Raw genomic sequence first — 24,797 nt, 5'->3', positions numbered from 1 at the left:
GAGGAGTGTGAGGCTCCTTGTCCCTCCTCAGACTCTCAGAATTCAGAAAAGCCACGCTTTTTTGTCCTTGCCCTGCTGGGCCAAAGACGCCCTGCCTTCATTATTCTCTGGGGTAGACACCCTGCGCTTTTGCTGTGCACCTGCCATGTGGAACAGGGAGCTGCCCCGGCCCCTGCCCTCTGTAGCTGACTCCGGCTTCCCTGGCCACCCTCAGCTCAGCAGGGCCCCGGGAGCCCCAGTGCTATGTGACACCTTCCGCAAGTGTGGAATTGAGAAGAATGTGCCTTTCGTCCCTGAGTTACCGTGTGGCTGGCATGTGTCCTTGCACGAGGGTCAGTGGCGGGCAGGGGCGAGCATGAAGGCACCTCCGCTGTGCCCCTGCTTTTGCCTTTTCCTGACTTCTCTGGCTGGTTGAAGTAAGTCCTGCCTGTTTTAACAGATGTCTATTAAACATCTGCCCTGGACAGGCTCTGAGCAGCCTCCAGGGTCTCTGTCCTGAACACTATAGACTTCTGGTGCTGGTGGGTGGAGGCGGGGAGATTAAGTCCAGTGTCACACAGGTGACTGCGTAATTCCACATGGGGCAATAGGGAGAAAGAGCAGACCTTCCCTTTTATTTTTATTTATTTATTTTCTTTTAATAAATTGAGACAGAGTCTCGCCCTGTTGCCAGGCTGGAGTGTAGTGGCACGATCCCGGCTCACTGCAACTTCCATTTTCCTGTTTCAAGCAATTTTTCTGCCTCAGCCTCCCAAGTAGCTGGATTACAGGAACACGCCACCATGCACGGCTAAACAGACCTTTCCTTTTGTGAGAGGGACACTGGTGGGGACAGCCAGGAGGGGAGATGAAACTGAGCGGAAGTGAGAGTCACTTTGGTGCCCAGCAGGTTGTCTCACACCTGTAATCTCGGCACTTTGGGAGGCTGAGGCTGGGGTGTCGCTCTAGCCTGGGAGTTTGTGACTGGCCTGGTCAGCATCAGACCCCTGTCTCCACTTTTAAAAATAAAAATAAGATATTTTGGGCAGAGAGAAGTACCTGTGCAAAGGCCCTGAGGTGAGTGTTTGCCCAGTTTTTTCTTTTTTTTTTTTTTTGAGACAGAGTTTTGCTCTTGTTACCCAGGCTGGAGTGCAATGGCAGGGTCTCCACTCACTGTAACCTCTGCCTCCTGGGTTCAGGCAATTCTCCTGCCTCAGCCTCCTGAGTAGCTGGGATTACAGGCACGCACCACCATGCCCAGCTGATTTTTTTGTATTTTTAGTAGAGACGGGGTTTCACCGTGTTGACCAGGATGGTCTCGATCTCTTGACCTCGTGATCCACCCGCCTCGGCCTCCCAAAGTGCTGGGATTACAGGCTTGAGCCACTGTGCCTGGCCTTGCCCGTTTTTTTTCAAGGAGCAGAGGGAGGGTGTGAGGGGGAGAGGGCCTGGGGAGTTCGTGCTCATCTAAGGGTGATGGGAAAGGAGTGTCACTTGGGCCTCCCACGTGCTGTGAGAAAAGCTCTTCCTTGTTGGTGGGAGCAGGCCTCGAGGCCAAGATGGCTGTGGGGACCCCATGGCCCAGCTGGTTTGAGAACCTCACAGCTCCCAGGCCCTTCTCCCATTCCAGCCTCCCTGTCCTTCGCTGTCCTGTCACTGGTGAACACCCCGTATAACCGAGGATTTTACTGTGGGGATGACTCCATCCGGTACCCCTATTGTCCAGACACCATCACCCCTGGGCTCTGGCCCGGGTCACCATCACAGCCATTGTCATTCTTGTAAGACAGGAGGGGTTCAGAGGGACAGGGAGGGGGGCAGAATGGGGTACAGCCTAACCCTGGGTTCCTGATGGGGGTGGCCTGGAGGTCTGTGGGGGGCTGGGGGACACAGCCTTGCCCCGACTGGTACTTGTGGGTAGGGAACCCTCTTTTGTTTTTTGAGATGGAGTTTTGCTCTTGTTGCCCAGTCTGGAGTGCAATGGCAGGATCTCCACTCACTGTAACCTCTGCTTCCTGGGTTCAAGTGATTCTCTTGCCTCAGTCTCCCCAGTAGCTGGGACTACAGGCATGCTAATTTTTGTATTTTTTGTAGAGACAGGTTTCACCATGTTGGTCAGGCTGTTCTTGAACACCCGACCTCAGGTGATCCTCCCGCCTCAGCCTCCCACAGTGCTGGGCTGGCAGGCGTGAGCCACCGAGCCTAGCTAGGACACCTTTAGAGTCCCCAGCTCTGCAGCAGCCTTGGGGAGGCCCGTGGGGAGGACTGAGGCCCACTAAGGGCCCATGGGCTGACCAGGACCTCCGCTGGTCGCTGCGGCTGCCCCACACGCAGGTCTCGGCGGGAGAAGCCTAGCTGGTGCCCACAGACCAGCTCTATTCCTGCTCCGACTTCAATAATTATGTGGCTGCCGTGTACAAGGTGATGGGGACCTTCCTTTTTGGGGCGGCTGTGAGCCAGTCTCTGACGGACCTGGCCAAGTACACCATCGGCCACCTGCACCCCAACTTCCTGGCCATCTGTGACCCCGAGTGGAGCTGGGTCAACTGCTTGGTCTATGTGCAGCTGGAGAGCGTGTGCAGGGGAAACGCTGCTGACGTCACCGAGGCCAGGTGAGTGTAAACGAGCAGCCTTCACTCTGGGGGCAGTGGAGCTGAAGAAGCCACAGAAGCCAGATGGTAAGGAGCCAGCAGGCAGGTGGTCAGGCAGGAGCGGGGCCTCAGGGCTCCAGGCGCCCTGCAGACAGCAGGAGGCCGCGGGGAGCATGCTGTCTCCCTTGAGTCTCAGCCCTGCCCTCTTCTGCGCTGTCTTCTTCTTCTTCTTCTTCTCCTTCTTCTTCTTCTTCTTCTTCTTCTTCTTCTTCTTCTTCTTCTTCTTCTTCTTCTTTTCTTCTTCTTCTTTTCTTCTTCTTCTTCTTCTTCTTCTTCTTCTTCTTCTTCTTCTTCTTCTTCTTCTTTTCTTCTTCTTCTTCTTTTCTTCTTCTTCTTCTTCTTCTTCTTCCTCTTCTTCTTCTTCTTCTTCTTCTTCTTCTTCTTCTTCTTCTTCTTCTTCTTCTTCTTCTTCTTTTCTTCTTCTTCTTTTCTTTTTCTTCTTTTTCTTCTTTTTTTTTTAAAGATGGGGTTTCACCATGGTGGCCAGGCTGGTCTTGAATTCCTGACCGCAGGTGATACACCCACCTTGGCCTCCCAAAGTGCTAGGATTACAGGCGTGAACCACCGCGCTCAGCCATGTGCTGTCTTCTTACCATTTCTACTGATAGGTCCTTAAACGTTTCAACTCATCGTTGTCCTTTTTAAAAAAATCAAAATATTGACTGACAAGCCTAGGGTAATGTCAGACCAAAAAAAAAAAAATCAGTCAATCAAAATAAAATTTGTATAAGTCACCATTTCTTCCATTTTAATGTGTACAGTTCATTTTTAGTACATTCACAATGCTGTACAGCCATCTCCTCTACTTAATTGCAGAACATTTTCATCTCATCAGAAGGAAACCCCGCAGCATAGGTAACATGGCAAAACCCCGTCTCTATGACAAATCAAAAAATTAGGCCGAGCTAGGTGGCTCATGCCTATAATCCCCGCACTTTGGGAGGCTGAGGCAGGCGGATTACCTGAGGTTGGGAGTTCGATACCAGCCTGGCCAACATGGAGAAATCCTGTCTCTACTAAAAATACAAAATTAGCCAGGCATGGTGGCACATGCTTGTAATCCCAGTGAATACTACACCATGAGCAAGAGAACCCTGCGGTGCTCTAGTTCCCATCACGGGAGTGTTGCCAGGACACTATGGGCAAGAGGGTCTTGCAGTGCCCCAGCGGCCAGCAGGGGGCGTGACCTCACTACACCGAGAGTAAGAGTGCCCAGCAGCACAGGCACCACACTGTGAGCAAGCAGTGGGCATATTGAGCAAGAGGGCCCTGAAGTGCTCCAGCTGCCAGCAGGTGATGCCGGTCACCACACTGTAAGAGGGTCCTGCAGTGGACCTAGCCAGAAGGGGGTGGGGGCACAGCATCGTGAGCAAGAGGGCCCTGCAGTGCTCCAGCTGTCAGCAGGTGATGCCGGTCACCACATTGTCAGAGGGCCCTGCAGTGGACCTAGCCAGAAGGGGGCGTGGGCGCAGCATCGTGAGCAAGAGGGCCCTGCAGTGCAGGCCCCCAGTAGGGAGCGCCCACACCCACCTATCAGATTCTTGAGGCTCCTCCACCGGTGTGCATTGTGTCACACCACCAGCGTGCATTGAGTCACAGCGGTCTGCAGAGTTGCGTTCTCCTCCGTATAGAACTGGGGGGCATTGTGAGGGTGGAACTGCGTCCTCCTCAGCACAGACCTTGGGGCGGGGTTCTTACTGCAAGAGGGGCTTGCAGTGGCCCCAGCTGCCATCAGGAGGGGTGCGGACACAGGACCATGAGCAAGAGGGTTCCGCACCGCCTGGCCACCAGCAGGGGGCGCCCGAGCGTGCCTTTTCAGTTGGCATCATGGCGCCGGTGCGTGTTGCCTCACGGCAATCTGCGAGCTGCGTTCTCCACCGCACAGACGTAGCCGGCACAGCCTCAGTTTGGGACAACTCTGGGCCATGTCCACGGTGAGTAAAATCCTTCCTGTTTGCATTCCTGACTGCGTAGGGTCAGAGACTAGTACGAAGAGCTCTGTGTGGGAAGGTGGACACGAAAAGCCCCTCTGATCCCTGCGCACCTGGGTTCTCCCCACCCAAGGCCAGGCAGCTGCAGTGTGAGGTGCACCTAGCAGCCTCAGAAGACAAATGGAGCGTTCCTGAGGCAGATATGACCTCTGAAATATGGATACAATAACCCCCAGTGCTCAGGTAGGAAACACCTAATGCTAATGCAAGGCCTCAGTCCAAAAATGTTGCTATAAAATCCGCACCATTCATGCGGCCTTGCCAGTACAGCAGTTTTAATACTCAACACTGACATATCAGTGCAAACGTAGAAACTAACGTCTGGTTAGGGTTTAGGGTGAGGATTAGGGCTAGCAGATAGGGTTAGAGTTAGGGGTTACCAGTTAGGGGCATAAGCTGGGCTTTTTGTTATTGACTGGTTGGTTAATGTTTTTAAGTCAGTTTAAATGACTCCAAGTTTGGTTTCCATTTGCTTAGGCAAGACCTCAGGCTAATGGCTTCTTCCTTCTTTGCTTTAATGTATCAGAACCATAATTCATTTTCATTTTGCTTTACTGACATTAACAAAAGTAAGTTTTTTTTTGTTGTTGTTGTTATTGAGAAAGTCGGTTTTATTGGCAACCTACTTCTGATGGTGCATAAAATAAGGTTTGTTAATCATTAGCATCTTAGATTAGATGAAATATGTTAACTCTATTAAGCTTTGTTATTAAAGCATAACAGGAGTTCAGTTACTTTTTTTTTCCTCCTAGGCTTTAACCATTTAAAACACAGTGAAGCATCTCCTAATGATGTGGATAGTTTCTGAGAAATGTGTCCTTAGTGATTTCATCTTTGTGCAAACACCATCGAGTGTCCTTATAAAACCTGGATGGTGTAGCCCACTTCACATGTAAGTGATATGGTATAGCTTCTTGCTTTCAGGCTACATACCATACCTGTATAGCTCATCTCGGTACTGAATGCTGTAGTCAAATGTCACACCATGGTGATTGTGGATTGTGATCCCTAAATATCTGAGTCAAGTCTCAGTCAAGTAGAAAGCTTATTTCGCCAAGGTTATGGACATACCCATGACACAGCCTCAGGAGGTCCTGATAACATGGGCCCAAGGTGGTCAGGGTAGAGCTTGCTTTTATATATTTTAGAGAGACATGAGACACCAATCAATATGTGTAAGATGTAAAGTCATTTGGTTCACTGAGGTGGAACAACTGGAAGTAGGAAGGCGGGGTGGGGGGTGGTTCTAGGTCAGAAGTAGATGAAACAAAAGTTGCGTTCTTTTGAATTGTTTGATCAGCCTTCCACTGAATACAATTTAGTCTGGTTCAGTGAATTTGCATTTTTACATATACAGTAGGGCAGAGGAATGGTGTGATCTTGGCCCAGCACACCCACCTCCTCCCTGGTTTAAGCGATTGTCTTGCCGCATCCTCCCCAGTAGCTGGGATTACAGGCATGCACCACCAAGCCTGGGTAATTTTTGTATTTTTAGTAGAGATGGGGTTTCTCCGTGTTTGTCAGGTGGGTTTCGAGCTCCCTACCTCAGGTGATCCACCTGCTTTGGCCCCTCAAAGTGTTGGGATTATAGGCATGAGCCACCGTGCCTGGTCAGGAAGCTTATTTTGATTCTGATATTGTCAACTGTATTTCAGGTATAACTTATTTTCCTTGGAGCGTTAAATACTGCATTGGTATTGTATTACACAAATAAAACACAGATCCCTTTTTATCACATTCATTGCTAGTGATATTGACAAATAAATTTAGATGCATTCCAGAGTCTGGGCTTCCAGTAATTCTTAGCGATCCTCTAAAGGTAAATTACTTTTTCTCATGAGACACAGTGACATCTAAAGTCTCATTGATTGTCCTGCCACTTTTGTTTCTCTAGTTTCATCGATTTCTTCAAAGCATCTTTGGGGGAATAACTTTGACTATCCCTTTAAACTTTTCAGTATTAGAAAGCATCGTCATGAAACATTGAATAATTGTGGTCACAAATTCCCTTTACAGTCTTTCTTTGAATATTTTTTCCAGTGGCAAATATTTGCTTTTGTTGTATTGTAGCTAAAAGGAATTCTGGGAAACAAAACAAAGACAAGCATTCATTATAATAAGTGATTCAGTCACAATCAATTGCTATTTTAATTTTTTTTAAAAAAAGTTATACTTCTGGCCTGGCGCGGCGGCTCACACCTGTAATCCCAGCACTTTGGGAGGCCGAGGCGGGTGGATCACGAGGTCAAGAGATCGAGACCATCCTGGTCAACATCATGAAACCCCATCTCTACTAAAAATACAAAAAATTAGCTGGGCATGGTGGCGCATGCCTGTAATCCCAGCTACTCAGGAGGCTGAGGCAGGAGAATTGCCTGAACCCAGGAGGTGGAGGTTGCAGTGAGCCGAGATCGCGCCATTGCACTCCAGCCTGGGTAACAAGAGCGAAACTCCGCCTCAAAAAAAAAAAAAAAAAAAAAGTTATACTTTTGAAAACGTCCTGCTGTAAATTGAAATAGTCTCCAAAATCTGAATTCTTTTCTTGGTTCTAAGGTGACCAGATTTCCTAGAGAGTGAACCACACCACAAGAAAAAAGATATGATAAATATGTTTACATGGATGTGTTATTTTAACGTAAATCTTGTAAAATAGGCATTTCATTGAAATTATATATGTTTACATAAATTACTTTGCAGCACCGTGAATGCCCTTGTTTTGAAAGTAGGAGTAGTTAGTGTCAATTACTACTTATTATTAGTACAAATAAGTAAGGAGATATTTTAAAAAAATTACAATTTTTAAATAAAGGTTTTATTTTAAATTAGTTTTAGAATCACACTGAAATTGGGAGGAAAATGCAGATTTCCTGTGTAGACCTGAGCTAGTTTCCCCTCATATTAACATATCAACATGTATGAGATATGTTATTAACAATTTTTTTTTTTTTTTTTTTTTGAGATGGAGTCTTTCTTGCTCTGTAACCCAGGTTGGAGTGCAATGGCACGATACTGGCTCATTGCACCCTCTACCTCCCATGTTTAAGCGATTCTCCTGCTTCAGCCTCCCAAGCAGCTGGGATTACAGGTGCCCACCAGCACGCATGGCTAATTTTTTGTATTTTTAGTAGAGACAGGTTTTGCCATGTTGGCCAGGCTGGTCTGGAACTCTGACCTCAGATTATTTACCCGTCTAAGCCTTTGAAAGTTGTGGGATGACAGGCATGAGCCACCATGTCCAGCCTACTATCAGTATATTTGCTTTGGTCAGGTATCTGTTCAGATATTTACCCAGTTTTAAAATCACGTATGTATTTTGTAAATATCTTCTCGCATCTCTCTTTTCTTTTTGTTCTCTGAATAGAGTTTTGCACAGTAGAATACTTAGTTTTATGAAGTCTGTTATCAATATTTTCATGAATTGGTATTTGATGTTTTGTGTTACAAGTCAACACCAAACTCAACGTCATATAGATTTTCTTTTAGATTTTTTTATAGTTTTGCATTTACAATTACAGTCTTTGTACTATTTTGAGTAGGTTTTTGTTTTTCTTAATTTGTGTATATATTCATTTTATTCTACATGGCTTCCAAAGTCTTCCATCACCGTCTTTGGGAAGGAATGGCTACAGTGGGCTTCATTTTGGTTTGAATTTCTAGAATTATTACATTGAGTAAACTCAATATTGAATTTGATAGGTATTTCAGGACAGCCAGGTGGGGGTGCACGTTGTCTGCTGAGAAACTGAGCAAGAGTATCTGTGCCTGAGCTCTGGCGCCACCAGAGGGCGCACGAACCCACCCCCTGACCAACTTCCCTCTGAGGTGCCAGAAGACTTCCTCGGGGCAGCACGACGGTGGTGTCAACTAAGTCTTGTTCATTGGTGAGTAAAAAGCTTCCTTTCCACGGCCCTGAGTGCAGATAAGAGAGTCTTTAGAGTACTCAGCAAAGGAAGAAATTCATCTAGAAAAATGAAATCCCCAAATCCCATCATTATGACTACATCCTGATATCATTGTCAATATCCAGACACAGTGGCTGCTAAGATATGTTCTCACAGTGGCCTCTAATATAATAATCACACTGTGCCCTAACATTACTATGATATCCATACCGTACCCTAACACCAACATAATATCCACACCAATATAATATTCTAACGCTAATCTGATATCCACACTGTTGCTTCTAATGCTAATGTAATACTATCCATATGGTTCCCTGATGTTAATGTAATATCTGCACTGTTCTCCAACACCAATATAATATGTACACCATGCCCTAACACTAATATCCACACTGTGCAGTAAAACTAATGTGTCCACACAGCAGCCTCTAATGCTAATAAGTATAATAATATCTACTAAGTGGAGTTGGTTGACATTGAGGCTTTTATAAGGGTTCACAGCTTTGGATGAAGAGCAGCCTCTATAGTGGATTTTGGTGATGTCTCTGCTTTTCTGGCATAGTATTGATATGGTTGTTTTAAAAAGTAATTTACTTTTTAATAATGTCATACTTCTAGGAAACTTCCAGTAGCAGTGCAAAATATAACCTGTTTCTTTTCTTAGAGTCCCCACCAGTTATTGCTGTACCTGATTTGCAATATCCCACAAAATACTCTGGTATATTTTATCCAAAGTGTGGAAACTCTCCTAGGTTACCACCGCATAACCCCTAGATCAAGAAATCAGCATGGTTCCTACATGATAATTCAGTTCACAAACTCATTTAACTTTTACCTCTTGCCCCGCTTGGGAGTGTAATATGTTTTTTCATTCTGATCCAGTTTTCCTGATACTGTTTCCAAGACTTTCCTGCATATTTATGATCTTGACACATTTAAAGAGCATACAAGTTTTTGTTTGATCACCTGTTTTCAGGTCTTTGGGGCATATAGCTAGGAATGGAATCACTGAGTCATACGGTAAATCTACTTGCAACCATTTGAAGAAACTTCAAATTAGTTCCCAGGGCTCATCCCTCACTTCTATCACATTCACGGAGAAGGCTTCCCTGGTTACCTTATCCGCCACCACCACCGCACCACTGCTCATGCTAGTGTGCCTTACACCCACATCTGATTTTGCTTTCCTTTCCTTTCCTTTCATTTTCTTTCTTCTTTCCTTTCCTTTCCTTTCCTTTGTCTGGTGTTTTATTTTATAAGAACACCTTATTTTATAAGGACACTAATCTCATCAGGCCAGGGCCCAACCCTATGACTTCATTTAACTTGACTGACTTCCTTAGAGACCCCATCTCTAAATACAGACACACTGTGGGGTTAGGACTTGGACATATGAACTTGGGGGAGATACCAACATTCTATCTGTAGCACATGAAAACTTTTCAGAAATGTTAAATCTTGGGATTTACCATGAAACTCCTGTGTCAGAAACCCTAGGATTTGGGCTCAAATATCTCTTTCAATCAGGTTTTTCGGTGTGTCTGAATTTGAGACCCAATAAGAGTCAATACAGGAAGTGGATGGAGGGGAGATGAAAGAAGTAGATTGTCCGCAGAACGTGGAGAACTTTGAGGCTCAAGAATGCAAAGGCTGCTCTTAGTCAGTGGGACACCTAGAAGGAGAGGAGCTAAATCATTTATTTTGCCGTCTGTTTGTGGAAGGACGGGGAGGAAAGAAAGGAGGAGAGAAGGAAAAAAGGACAGAATTAAGAGAAAGGGAAGAAAGGAGAGAGAGAGGGAGGGAATAAGAAAGGGACAGAAGAAGGCCTTTTGGAAAACAGTTTCCCAGTTCAGGTGTTTACATTCTAAATACAGTAATAGCAGGAATGGAGAAAAGGGATAAATATGATATATAGGATGAAAATCTATAGCTCATTCCAGGGTCAAGCCAGCAAAGGAGAAAGGGAAATCAGGGTAACTTGTAGATCTGTGCAACCTCCCACTGACAAAAATGTGGACACTCAGATAGGAAGCTGATGTGAGGCACACATTCAGTTTTATTTATTTGTGCTGATGTTAACAGGAGGACATCTAAGTGACTGTGTTTACTAAGATAGAGATATAGTTAAGAGAGCAGTCAGTTCTGAAACTACCTTCAGAAGGTGATTACTGAATCTTGTGGATTCTCTGCAAGTTTGAGGAAGGGCACACAGTGAGAGAGGATAAATAAGGTCACAGAGAAAGCGACTGTTTCAAGGAAAGCAAAGACCCAGAAGGAGGGTGAAGATGAGGGCAGGGTAAATCGCAATGACATTTAAAATTTTTTGCCAGTTAGCACCTCAAAAGGCATCCCGGTCTGAGCTCTGCAGAAGGGACGTGTTTGCAACTCATTGTGAGTCCTCTGGGTGAATCACTGATTGTGCCTATGAACAGGACCAACTGGCCAAAACTGTGAATTCTGATGACCACCACTATTGTTAGGCTGAACCCTTGTTAAACAGGATAGTGGTTTTCAGTACCAGCTAAAAGAATTTTAAAATGTTGACCATTTATATTATTTAAGTAATGTGCTACCATTTATAGTCATTTATATGACATTAATATACCATTTATATCACATATGCCATTAAGTAAAATAAAGTCAACATTTATATTACTGAAGCAATGTGCTATAGAAACCGTAAAGGGGTTAACATTAAATTGATGGCTCTCTAGTGCAGTCCAGAATCACCTGTAGGGCTTGTTGGGCCACAGATTGCTGGTTTCCACTCAGAGTTTCTTATTCAGTAGGTCTGGGTGGGGTCTGAGAATTTGCATTTATAATAAGTTCTCAGACACAACTGATGCTGCTGGTTCAGGAACCACAATATGAGAACTATGGTTAAGCCTCACGCCACAGCATTCCTATAACAAGAGCCACCTTTGCTAATTCAGGGTAACTTGTTGGCTACAAACTGTAACCATAGGCAACTTCTTTAGCAATATAAACCTCTAGATAAAAGAAACACTCGACAATCATAATAGAAACATATATGGTCAATGAAATATCTTTTTTCCAAATGGGAACAGGTGTCTTACAGCCTCAAAAGAATATTTTCACCTAGACTGCACTAAAATAACAAGATAAATCTGAAACTAAAACTTAAAACGGCCTTTATGAACGGAAACACTTTGACACCTCAGGTAAAGGGCTACATATTTCCCTCTCTATTTTCATATCTTAGCTTTAAGATAAAATGACATTGTCATTTTACTTATAATAGGAGAACCTACGAATAGGAGAACTTAAATAACATTGTCATTTAACTTAAAATAGAACAACCTAGAAACTTGATTCCTGCTTATTAGTGCAAACCAAAGGGGTTATTTCCAAATATTTTCAGTTTAGTTTTTGTTCATGTGTCATATAAATGCTTTAAAAGCCAGGTTTCGGGGGAAGCTGTCATCAATGTGTTTAATAGCTGCTGCCTCAGCATCCATGTTCAGACCTGGCCTAAGTTGTCTGAAGCCCAGTCCCACTGTATCCCCTCCGATCTGGGTAACCCTCCCCCTCCCCGAGTGGTTGTGATGTGGCCCATTTGTTCTTCATCCCACTGAGTCAGAACCCACCCATCATACAGCTGCTGATCATGATAAAACCTAATGGTCAACACCAGAGCCCTGTAAATAAGCCCAGCTCCACGTGTTCTCTTAAATCAGCAAAGCCACACCCTCACGGGAAAGCCCGAGAAGAAAGCTTCAGGCCCTTCCTCTGCTCTCTGGTTCCTCACGGCCTTCAGACTGCCCCTCGGGCTCCAGACGCTCCCCGACCTTCTCCAGGATGTGTAAGTTGGAGATTTCTTCTGTTCCTGTGTTTTGGCGTTGCCTCCTCCTTGTGCCTTACCTGACTGACACCCCAGAGCCTGCCTTTCCTCCTGGCCAGGGCTCTCCTGGAGATGGGCTGGTTTCTGGCCTCCTTTAAAGAGAGACCTCAACCAAATTAGAGAGAAACCTAAATAAATAAATCACAACAGAAAGCTTGGTTGTTTACTTAAAATCCGTATTTATAACATAAAATGTGTTTATACTAGATTTAGAACACACTAGGCCTGTTCTAGCTCTAAATTACACTGCTATCTTGTAGTATGCAGTTATTCCTCATTTTATTTTCCACTTGAAGTCGTTGTATTTCCTCAGTTTATAAACACCTTGAATTCTTTAGCTGAAAAGACAGGGTAACTTGATAGGGCATCCCCCTTAGGAACCATAACCCCCAATGCAGAACAAATTAAATGTGCAAAACTGTGAGCACAATGTCCTATGTTATTAAAGATAGAATATAATGCTGAAAGGCAAGAAAGTCTTTATGAAGAAGTTTAAAGGAGTAGAAGAATGGACAGATGAACTGGAAATGGAAAGATCAGTTTTGCTTTCCTTTAGGAGTAAGCCCCTTTGGAAACTAGCTGGTAAATGTCACAGTCCCTTTAGATGGCAAGGTTAGTGAATACTAAGACAACACTAGGGTGCAAGTGTTCATCACGCAAAGCACACCTGTAATATTTCATCTGGTCTCTCAGTGACCCTATAAGAAACAAGAGACGTTTTCAGATGAGGAGATTGGGCTTCAGGGTGAAATTAGGAGACTGGCAAGACTCACAGAGAGAGTCAGTGGTGGAACGGAGTTCAGATCCACATTCTTCCAACTGCAAGCACAGGGCATTTTCCACTAATCAGTGCACTAACCCAAGAAATCTAATTTTTCCAAACATTTAAAATGATGCTATGGCCATTTGAGTAAAACCACTTTTGGCCTCTACTTCTGATTCCTCATTACCAGCCTACCATTGTTTATCTGATATGGGCAGCAGAGTTAAGATGTAATGAAGTCTAACAGAACCCCTCATTATCTGTGTAGATACAGTAGTAACAGAGATGGTGATATCGTTTGAATGTTTGGGCCCTTCAAATCTCATGTTGAAATGTGATCCCCAGTGTTGGAGGTAGGGCCTGCTGGGAGGGAGGTGTTGGCTCATCGGGCAGATCCTTCATGAATGGCTTGGTGCCCTCCTCACGGTAATGGCTGAATTCCTGCTCCCTTCACTCACTGAGATCTGGTTGTTACAGTGTGATACTGCCCCCGTCTCTCTCTTGCTTCCTCTCTCACTATGTTAGGTGCCAGCTCCCCTTTGCCTTCTGCCATGGTTGTAAGCTCCCTGAGGTCTCACAAGAAGCAGATGCTGGTGCCATGCTTCTTGGACAGTCTGCACAACCATGAGTCTAATCACCCTCATTTCCCTATAAATTACCCATCCTCAGGTATCCCTTTATTACAGCAATGCAAATTGGACTAATACAGATGAAGAGATAAAGTATTAACTTAGAAGATGTTTATATACATACATACATATATATATAAATATATATACATATACATATACATATATATGTATATATGTTTAACATTCTCACTGAGACTGGGAGGTGTTAGAGATACATAATTGAAAATGAAATCTCCTCCCAACCAAGAAAATTTCTCCACGAAGGTAGAAGAGAAATACTATTATTACACTTTAATTTCCGGGGTACATGTGCAGAACGTGCAGGTTTGTTACATAGGTATCCACATGTCTTGGTGCTTTGCTGCATCTGATCCTCCCATCAACTACACTAGGTATTTCTCATGTTATCCCTTCCCAATCCCCCCACCCCTGCCTGTTCCTCCCCACCCCTCCAACACCACCCACAAGCCCCAGTGTGTGATGTTCCCCTCCCTATGTCCATGTGGTCTCATTGTTCACCATCCACTTACATTTTAGAAAAAAATATTATGTTTTAAGTTCTTCAATACATGTGGAGATCATGTAGGCTTGTTCAATAGGTATACACACGCCATGGTGGTTGTTACTTCATCCATTGCCCCATCATCTACATTAGGTATTTCTCCTAATGCTATCCCTCCCCAATTCGCCCACACCCTGCTATTCCTCCCCTAGGCCCTCAGCCCCTGGGCCCCAGTGTGTGATGTTCCCCCACCTGTGTCTGTGTGTTCTAATTATTCAACACCCACTTATGAGTGAGAACATGCAATGTTGGGTTTTCTGTTCTTGTGTCAGTTTGCTGAGAATGATGGTTTTCAGCTTCATCCATGTTCCAGTAAAGAACATGAAATTATCTTTTATGGCTTCACAGTATTCCATGGTGTATATGTGACATATTTTTCCTTGTCCAGTCTATCTATCATGGGCATTTGGGTTAGTTCAGTCTTTGCTATTGTAAACAGTGCCACAGTAAACAGAGGTGTACACGTGTCTTTATAATTGAAAGTGTTATAATCCTTTGGGAACATATCCAATAATGGGATTCCTGGGTCAAACGATATTCCTATGTCTAGATCCTGAAGGAATCACCACACTGTCTTCCACAATGGTTGAACAATTTACACTCTTAACAGCAGTGTAAAAGCATTCCTGTTTCTCCACATTGTCTCCAGCATCTGTTGTCTCCAGTTTTTTTAATGATTGCCATTCTAATTGGCATGAGATGGTACCTCAAAGTGGTTTTGATATGCATTTCTCTAGTTATCAGTGATGATGAGCTTTTTTTTTCATGTTTGTTGGCTGCATGAATGTCTTCTTTTGAAAAGTGTCTCTTCATCTCTGTCACAAAATTTTTTGCCCATTCTTTTGGTTGCCAGTTCACTCTAATGCTAATTTCTTTTGCTGTGCAGAAGTTCTTAAGTTTAGATCTCATTTGTCTGTTTTGGCTTTTGTTGCCATTGCTTTTGCTGTTTTAGTCATGAAGTCCTTGCCTATGCTTATGTCCAGAATGGTGCTGCCTAGGTTTTTTAAGGTGTTAGGTCTTACGTTTAAATCTTGAATCCATCCGGAGTTGATTTTTATATAAGGTGCAAGGAAGGGATCCAGTTTCAGCTTTCTGCATGTGGCTAGCCAGTTTTCCAACACCATTTGTTACCTAGGGTATCCTTTCCCCATGGCTTGTTTTTGTCAGGTTTGTCAAAGATCAGACAGTTGTAGCTGTGTGGTGTTACTTTCGAGGCCTCTGTTCTGTCCCGTTGGTCTTTATATCTGTTTTGGTACCAGTACCACGGTGTTTTTATTACTGTGACCTTGTAGTACAGTTTGAAGTCAGGTAGTATGATGTCTCCATAATTCTGTGCTTAGGATTGTCTTGGCTATGTAGGTTCTCTTTTGGTTCCGTATAAAGCTTAAGGTGTTTATTTTCCAATTCTGTGAAGAAAGTCATTGGTAGCTTATGGGGATAGCATTGACTATGTAAATTATTTTGGGCAGTATGGCCATTTTCACAATATCGATTCCTCCTGACCATGAGCATGAAATGTTTTTATATCTGTTTCTGTCCTCTCTTATTTTCTTAAGTAGTTATATTTACTTTTCAGAGTAAATATAACTATTTCACCTTCTGCTTTTTTCTCTAATGTCTTACTTTGCTCCTTGCCTGGTTGCATCAGCTCGGGCCTCCAAAATAATAGTGGTAACAGAGAGCATTCTTTCGTTCCAAAGGTTGATGGAAGCTTCTATTGCTTCCATCCCTTAGAAATGATGCTGGGCTTTGCCTTGATGGGTGTGTATCTGGGTGTAATTTTTTTTATTGTGTGTAATTTAAGGAAGTATCCTTCTTTCTAATCTGATAAGTTTCTTTTATAAATTTTGTAGTCAAATGCCTTTTGAACATCTATGGTGATTATGATTTTCAACATACTAATATAAATGAAATGAGAAGATGTTTTAATTTTGAGCCATCCTTTTCACACTGTACAAGTTTCTCTTGGTTTAGGTAAGTTTTTTAAAAAGCCCCAATGGGGTTTATTTGCTAATATATTATTTGGGATTTTCATACATTGATTTTTTTTTTTTTTTTTTTTTTGAGACGGAGTTTCGCTCTTGTTACCCAGGCTGGAGTGCAATGGCGCGATCTCGGCTCACCGCCACATCCGCCTCCTGGGTTCAGGCAATTCTCTTGCCTCAGCCTCCTGAGTAGCTGGGATTACAGGCATGTGCCAACATGCCCAGCTAATTTTTTGTATTTTTAGTAGAGACGGGGTTTCACCATGTTGACCAGGATGGTCTCGATCTCTTGACCTCGTGATCCACCCGCCTCGGCCTCCCAAAGTGCTGGGATTACAGGCTTGAGCCCCCGCGCCCGGCTATACATTGATTTTTATGTAAATGTCTTATCTTGTTTTGTTTTAGAGATACGGCCTTGCTCTGATGCCCAGGCTGGTGCAGCGATGTGACCACACGTTATTGTAATTTTAAACTCCTGGGCTGAAGTGATCCTCCCACCTCAGCCTCCTGGGTAGCTGACTCTACAGGCATGTGCCACCATGCCTGGCTATTTTTTAAATTTTTTGTAGAGACAGAGACTTGCTAAGTTGTCTAGGCTGCGATTCAGTGTACATTATCGATATGAATATTTATTTGTCTTTCTGCTGGAATCATTCCCTCTCCCATCTGTTTGTCTTTAAATTCTGGGCATGCACACACACTCCGCCCGTACCTCCTAACTGCAAAATATCGATGTTGTCCAACCTGCCTTGTGAAGGGAAAACTGCTTTTCCCTCTTTGTATCTCTGCTGGTGTCCAGTCCACTGCTGTGTTTTTGGTAAATACTTGATCCACAGAGTGTGGGAGGCAGGAAGGGAAGGCTTCTGCATTTCCTTTGTGGACCTCACATCATGGATCCACTAAACATATTGGGAAACCAGCAGGTCAGGTGGCTGCACACCCTAGTTGTATCTGACTCTGAATTGCTCAGGGCCCCCTGCACGCCAGTGATTTGCTTTTCTTTGTGAGTTATCTCTTCACTCATATTCCTAGGCTGAGTTCCCCAAAACAGTGGCCAGCACAGCACCTGTGACAGTTGTGAGTGCATTTCTGATCTTGCATGACCTGATTTACAGGGTATTTTGAACAGGAGCTACCTATTATGGCTTGGGATATGGCTAAAGTTTACTTGACTTTCTTTCATAAAGTAACTGGTAGAATATGTGGCGTAAGGCTATTACTACAAGAGCAGAAGTGGTGGGGGTGTGATTGAGCTTGGACAGCATTGGGAGGCAGACAGGCCCACATCAGCACCGTCCTGGCCATTTGTAGGTTATATTAACTTTGGGGATTCCCCTCAACTCTCTGAGCCTTTGTTTCTTCCCTCATTAAGGAGATCATCCATTCCTCCTTGGACTATTGTAAGGCTTAAGATCAAACATCTTTCAAGGCACTTGGAGCAGTGCCTGGGCTCCGGGGTCTTCAGGCTGTAACCATAGCAAACACTCAGATCCCAGCCACCCTCCCTTCTTTTTCCTCCAGAATGGGAATGTAAAGGACCAACCTGCTCATTCCCATTTACCCTGGAGTTCTTTCTTCTGAACTTCATCTAGCACCTGCTGTGCACCAGGGATTCATGGGTGTGGAGGCCAGGGACAGCCAAGTCTGGCATCTGGCCTTCAGCTTGCCTCAGTCCCTGTGGCTGACACCTGGCCCTTTGCTCTGGAATCTGGACCCTGCAATCTACTACCAAATGCTCAGCCTAAAGAGGGCTCCCCTATCGGTGAGAAGATTACATAAATGCCCACATCTCCCCATCTCCTGAGTTGATCAGCCCCAGCAATCCAGATACACATTCTTGGATTCTGGTAGGTTTATTCTTCAGTTGAAAACTCAAAGGAAAAGTTATGTTCCAAAAGAAAGTAGAAAAACTTTGAATGCTCTAGCCTGGGAGCCTTAGTTCACAGGTGCCCCTACCGAAACAGAGGCCCTTGAAAGCCTTCAGTCCTTGTGTGTCTACCCCAGATCACAGTTTTCTATCAGGCTTCTGAAGAGCTATCAGTTCCCCTCATAAAAGCTCCTGCCTCAGGAGACCCCTGGGTCAGGCAGGGAAAGCCAGGACCAGGCAGCTGAGAACCTGACTTTGTGTCCCCCTGAGCACAGTCAGCCTTCTGAAGCAGTGCTTCCCACATGGCTGTTGAATAAGTTAATAAATACCTCGGGCATGAACAGGAGCCGGTAGAGCTCTCTCTGCAGCGCTGAGACTCGCTGGCCATGCTGTCTCTTGGATTACAGTGGAAAGGGGAGAATTACCCAGACCGGTGTGAGAGTTTCATGTCCTCAGAAGTATTTTGAGCACAATGGCAAACAGCCCTTCTTCCCTGCATTTGAAGAATGTGTGATTTTGAGTTTCCTGGCATTCCATGCTGGTTATTCTGTCCCAGGCAAGAATCTTGCCCTTGTCAAGGAGCTGGAATTAGAGTAGAAGGTGAAGGAGTTTGAAGTCTTTGGCAGCCTAGTGCTGGCTTAGATGAAATCTCAATCTGAAAAGAAGTGAGAAGAGAAGTAAGGCCAGGTGATGGGCCCCAGAGGAGAGGGGCCCCTGCTATTTCCTGAGATCAATTATGTTGGGGCCCCTGTTACAGCTCCTGGCCCTCATTACTAAAAGGACAACTCTCCATCCACTCCCACCCATTTTTCTCTCCTCTTTCTGTAAGAGCAGCAGGCAGGGGTCGATGAGTCCCTACACCTGCCAGACCTTTGCAGGCAGTGGTGTTAGGCCCAGCTTGCTGAGTTCCTAGGAAACTGAACAAGCATCTGTGGAGCACTCACTCCATGTCAGCCTCTGCCACCAGCACCCTGGAGAAAGAAGACCAAGACATACTTCCCAGCCCAGGGGAGGGTGGAAGCTTAGCACATGATGCATTGAGAGCTCGGGATGCATGCAACCCAAAGTGCAGGCTAAAGGGAACTCTCACTGTGTGGGTGGGATCTTCAGTACAGCTTGCAGTGGAGGCTGCTCTACTGTTTCCCCATTAGGTGTGGTGGTCAAGGGCACAGACTGGACACTCAGAGCTACCACGGTAAGGAAGCGCTCTTGTATCCCTCATCTGCTAGGAGAACTGTTTAAAAGATGGGATTAATTTAATTTTTTTGAGATGGAGTCTCACCCTGTCACCCAGGCTGGAGTGCAGTGGCTCACTGCAACCTGTGCCTCCGGGATCAGGCAATTCTGCCTCAGCCTCCTGAGCAGCTGAGATTACAGATGCCTGCCACCACACCCAGCTAATTTTTCTATCTTTATTAGAGACACGGTATGGCCAGGCTGGTTTCCAACTCTTGTCCTCAAGTGATCCACCCGCCTTGGCTTCCCAAAGTGCTGAGATTACGGGTATGAGCCATCGCATCCTGCTATTTATTTTTTTTGAGATGGAGTCTTGCTCTGTTGCCCAGGCTGGAGTGCAGTGGCACAGTATCAGCTCCCTGCAACCTCTGCCTGCTGGGTTCAAGTGGCTCCCCTGCCTCAGCCTCCTGAGTGGCTGGGACTACAGGCATGAGCCACCACACCTGGCCAGGAAGTGCCCTTCTATCCCTCATTTGCTAAGAGCAATGTCTAAAAGATGAGCTTTAGATGGCCTTTTCTGCCATCTCTTTCTACTACATTCTGGTTCTTTTTCAGTATGTAATTTTCAGTATGTAATTAGTATGTAATTAGTAAATTAGCTGATTGCCTAAATTACTAAACTATAAATTTAGTGATTAGTAATTTTAATAATTTCTGGTTCCCTGCTGAAATCTATGATCTCTGTCTGATAAGCCTACTATCTGAGTCCTGTAGGTCTGTATCTATTATTGTCTGTCTGTGCTAGTGTTTACACTTAGAATTGTACCTCCCTAAGAGTGTTTTTTATAACTACAGTGTCCATAATCATATCATCATGCCCAGCATGGAGGTGCTCAATAAATATACATTTCCAATGTCAAAAATTTTCAGTGTGGTAAAACACAAAAAATCTACCACAACCATTTAAAGTACACCAGTGTAAGTACATTCATATTTTTGTGCATCCAAACTCTGAAACTCACTAAATCCTGCTGAACTGAAACTCTGTCCCCATTCAATAAGCCATTACTGGCTCTCCCAGCTTCTGGCTGCCACCACTCTACTTTCTGTCTCTGTGAATCTGATTACTCTAGGTCCTTCCCATAAGTGGAATCATACAGTATTTCTCTTTTTGTGACTGGCTTATTTCACTTTGCATAACATCCTCAAGGTTCATCTGTGTGCTAGCATGCGTCAGAATTTCCTTCCTTTTTAAGGCTGAATAATGTTTGACTGTATGGAGAGAGCACATTTGTTTATGCATTGGTGGGCCCTTGCGTTGCTGCTATCTTGCAGCTCCTATTAATAACGCTGTGCTGAGGCCAGCTCAGCCTTGGAGACCCCCAGTCATGCGGCACTGAAGGAATTAAGAAACAGACACAGAGATAGCAAAAGGTGGGTTCAGAGTGGAGCACCAGGGGTCTCACAGCATTTCCAGCTGAGAGTCCAGACCAGACTCTGACCTATGTATTTATTCTTGACTTTCCAGTGACAAGTTTTACAAGCAGATGCTCTGTGTTCTTTCATTGGTTAAAGGTAAACTAACCAGGCAGCTAGTGTGTGTTTACTATAGGTTAAAGATGAACTAGAAAATGCTTTTTACGAGGGAACAAAGGAAAGGGTCACACATCCTGTGTTCAAAGAACTCATTCATCTGGCATGAGACATATTTATATTGGATGCTGTTTTATAATGCTGTGAGCAGTTTGCTGCTTTGGGGGCAGTTTTCCGCTTTGGGGGGCTGACTTGGTATTTCTTGCCACTGATCTCAATAGGATTTCTCAGCAAACAATATGATTTCTCACACATGTCAGAATTTGCTTTCAATAACGCTGCTATGAACATCAGTGTATAAATGTGTGCAGATCTTTGAATTGCAGGGGGTACATACCCAGAAGTGGAAATGCTGGATTATATGGTAATCCTTTGTTTTGAGACAGTCTCTCACTCTGTCACCCAGGGTGGAATGCAGTGGTGCAATCTTGGCTCTCTGCAACCTCTGCCTCCTGGGTTCAAGTGATTCTTACCCCTCAGTCTCCTGAGTAGCTGGGATTACAGGCCTACACCACCACGCCTGGTGAGTTTTCGTGTTTTTAGTAGAGATGGGTTTCACCATGTTGGCCAGACTGGTCTTGAGCTCCTGGCCTCAACTCCTAGCCTCCTGCCCCGGCCTCGCAACGTGCTGGGATTACAAGTGTGTGCCACCACACCTGGCCTGTTTTTAACTTTTTGATGAAAAGTTTAAACACTGTTTTCCATAGCTACAGCTCCATTTTAAACTCCCAGTAAGAGTACACAAGGCTGCCAACCACTCAGCATCCTCGCTAACACTTTATTTTCTGTATGGATTACGGTAATCTTAATGAGTCTGAGGTGGCCTCTCCATGTAGGTCTTCTTATGTTTCTTTTTTTGAGGTGGAGTCTCGCTCTGTCACCCAGGCTACAGTGCAGTGGTGCAATCTTGGCTCACTGAAACCTCCACCTCCCAGGTTCAAGAAATTCTCCTGCCTCAGCCTCCTGAGCATCTGGGTCTTCAGGCACATGGCACCACACCCAGCTAATTTTTCTATTTTTAGTAGAGACGTGGTGTTACTATGTCTGCCAGGCTTGTCTCAAACTCCTGACCTCAAGTGATCTGCCCACCTCAGCCTTTCAGAGTGCTGGGATTACAGGCGTGAGCCACCATGCCCAGCCTCTCCCCGTGGTTTTGGTTTGTTTCCCTAATAGTAATGGTGAGCATCTTTTTATGTGCCGAATGGCCATTCACATCTCTTATTTGGTGGACTGTCTATTCACATCCTTTGCGCATCTTTGAACTGCCTTAGTTGGGTTTTGTTGTTGCATTGTGAGAGTGCTTTATCTATTCTAGATGGGAACTCAGTCACACGTAATTTGCACCTCTGTCCTATCATTCTGCAGGTTACCTTTTTACTCTGTTAATAGTATTCTTTGAAGCAATCCAATTTGTCTACTTTTCCTTTTGTTGTTTGGGCCTTTGGTGTCATATGCAAGAAATCATTGCCAAAGGAAGCTCTCCTTCTGTGTTTTAAGAGTTGTCAGCTGGGAACAGTGGCTCCCACCTATAATCCCAGCACATTGGGAGGCCAAAGGGGGTGAATCATGAGGTCAGGTGTTCAAGACCAGCCTGACCAAGATGCCCCGTCTCTACTAAAAATACAAAAATTATCTAGGTGTGGTGATGGGCACCTGTAATCCCAGCTACTTGGCAGGTTGAGGCAGAGAATTGCTTGAACCCGGGAGCCAGAGGTTGCAGTTAGCCAAGATCACGCCACCGCACTCCAGTCTCAGTGTCAGAGTGAGACTCTGTTTCAAAAAAGCAAGAATTGTATAGCTTCAGATCTTACACTTGGGTCTTTGATTCATTATTGAGTTTTTGTTGTTGTTGTTGTTTGTTTGTTTGTTTTTAACATGATATAAGGTAAGGCTTTAACTTCATTCTTTTGCATGTGGATATCTAGTTTTCCCACACCATTTGTTGAAAGACTATTCCTTCCCTGATTGAAAAATCTTGGCATCTTTATTGAACTCATTTGACCATATGTGTAACGGTTTTCTTTTGCACTCTGTATTCCATTCCACTGGTCTCTCTGTATGTCTTTACTGTCATACCACACTTTTGACCACTGTAGCTTGCTTTCTTTTTTTTTCTTTTTCTGAGAGAGAGTCTTGCTCTGTCACCAGGCTGGAGTGCAGTGGCGCAATCTCGGCTCACTGCAACCTCTGCCTCCTGGGTTCAAGGGATTCTTCTGCCTCAGCCTCCTGAGTAGCTGGGACCACAGGCGTGTGCCACCACACCTGGCTAATTTTTGTATTTTTAGTAGAGATGAGGTTTCATCATGTTGGCCAGGATGGTCTTGATCGTTTGATCTTGTGATCTGCCCACCTCGGCCTCCCAAAGTGCTGGGATTACAGGCTTGAGCCACCATGCCCAGCCCACTGTAGCTTTTAATAATACATTTTGAAATTGAGAAATAAAAGACTTCCAACTTTGTTACTTTTTCAAGATTGCTTTGGCCATTTGGGATCTCTTGAAATTGTGTATAAACTTTACACAATTTATAAGGATGGATTTTTCTATAATTGAAGAAAAAAATGTCACTGAGATTTTGAGAGCAATTAAACTAAACCTGTAGATCACTTTGAGTCATACTGACATCTTAAGGAAACTAAGCCTTATAATACATAAGTATGAGATGCCTTTACATTTGTTACACAACCGGTCTCTGGAACTCAAAATCCTTCCAAAGTCTTCGCCTCCTGCTTGAGTTTATTCCTGTTTTATTCTTTTTGATGCTATTGTAAACTTTTTTTTTTTTTTTTTTTTTTAAGATAGTATCTCACTATGTTGCCCAGGCTAGGGTATGTTGGCTATTCACAGGCATAATTGTTATAAAAACTGACAGAATTGACCTCCCAGGCTCAAGCGATTTTCCTACCTCAGCCTCCCAAGTAGCTGGGACTATAGGCTTCCACAACCAAGCCAGCAGGAACTGTTTTCTTAATTTCCTTCTTGGATCATCAACTGTTAGTGTGTAGAAATGCAACTGACTCCTGTGTGTTGATTTCATAATTCTGAATCTTGAACAAATTATTAGTTCTAACAGTTTATTTTGTGCAGCCTTCAGGATTTTCTACAAAGAAGTTCATGTCATTTGTTAACAGAGAAAATTTCACTTCTTCCTTTCCAGTTTTGATGCCTTTTCTTTTTTCTTTCTTTTTTAGTAGCTCTGGCTAGGATTTCCAGTATTATGAGAGCAGGCATCACTATTTTTATTCCTCCTCTTGGAAAACTTTGTTTCTCATCATTGAGAATGATACTAGCTGGAGGTTGTTCATATGACTTTTATTAGGTTGAGGTTGTTTTAATTTCTAGTCAGTATGTTTTTAATCATGAAAGGATATTAAACTTCATTAACTGCTTTTCCTGTACTAATTGAAACAAATTATCATGTGTTTTCTTTCCTTCATTCTGTTAATGTGGTATCTTACACTAATGTTTATATGGTAACCACCTTTCCATTCCAGGAATACATCTTATTTGATCATGTTATGTCACCTTTCTATGATGCTGTTGAATTCTCATTAGTAATTTCTTGAGCACTTTTGCATCTGTATTGATCAGGAATTGTGGTGTGTTTTCTTCTTCCGCTTTGTCTGTCTTTGGTATCAGTAATGCTGGCCTCACAGAATGAGTTTGGAGGTATTCTTTCCTCCATAATTTGGAAGAAGATGAGCAGGATTGGTATTGATTATGTAAATGTTTGGTACAAGTCACCCATGAAGCCATCTGTTCTTGTACTTTCTTGTCAAGTTTTTGGTCACTGATTCATCTTCTATTTCATTTATTTCTGTTCTAACCTTAAG

At 44.1% G+C, this 24,797-nt stretch overlaps 1 long non-coding RNA gene across 6 annotated transcripts in view; it reads left to right on the top strand.

Moving 5' to 3' along the window:
* Positions 1 to 3,578: 3,578 nt before the first annotated feature.
* The window catches only part of LOC120363024 (uncharacterized), a 40,682-nt gene continuing 19,463 nt past the window's right edge, over positions 3,579 to 24,797 (top strand). For 5 of the 6 annotated variants that reach the window (XR_012518967.1, XR_012518979.1, XR_012518976.1 and 2 more), the window contains exons 1-3: positions 3,579 to 4,564; positions 5,374 to 5,513; positions 8,318 to 8,502. This is a non-coding gene — a long non-coding RNA (uncharacterized LOC120363024). The remainder of the gene's footprint in view (positions 4,565 to 5,373; positions 5,514 to 8,317; positions 8,503 to 24,797) is intronic. The other variant, XR_012518966.1, reaches the window with a different exon arrangement.

This window comes from Saimiri boliviensis, chromosome 1 (assembly GCF_048565385.1).
Source record: "Saimiri boliviensis isolate mSaiBol1 chromosome 1, mSaiBol1.pri, whole genome shotgun sequence".
NCBI lineage: Eukaryota > Metazoa > Chordata > Mammalia > Primates > Cebidae > Saimiri > Saimiri boliviensis.
Note: the sequence above shows the minus strand (reverse complement) of the source record. Positions and strands in the feature narration are given on the sequence as shown.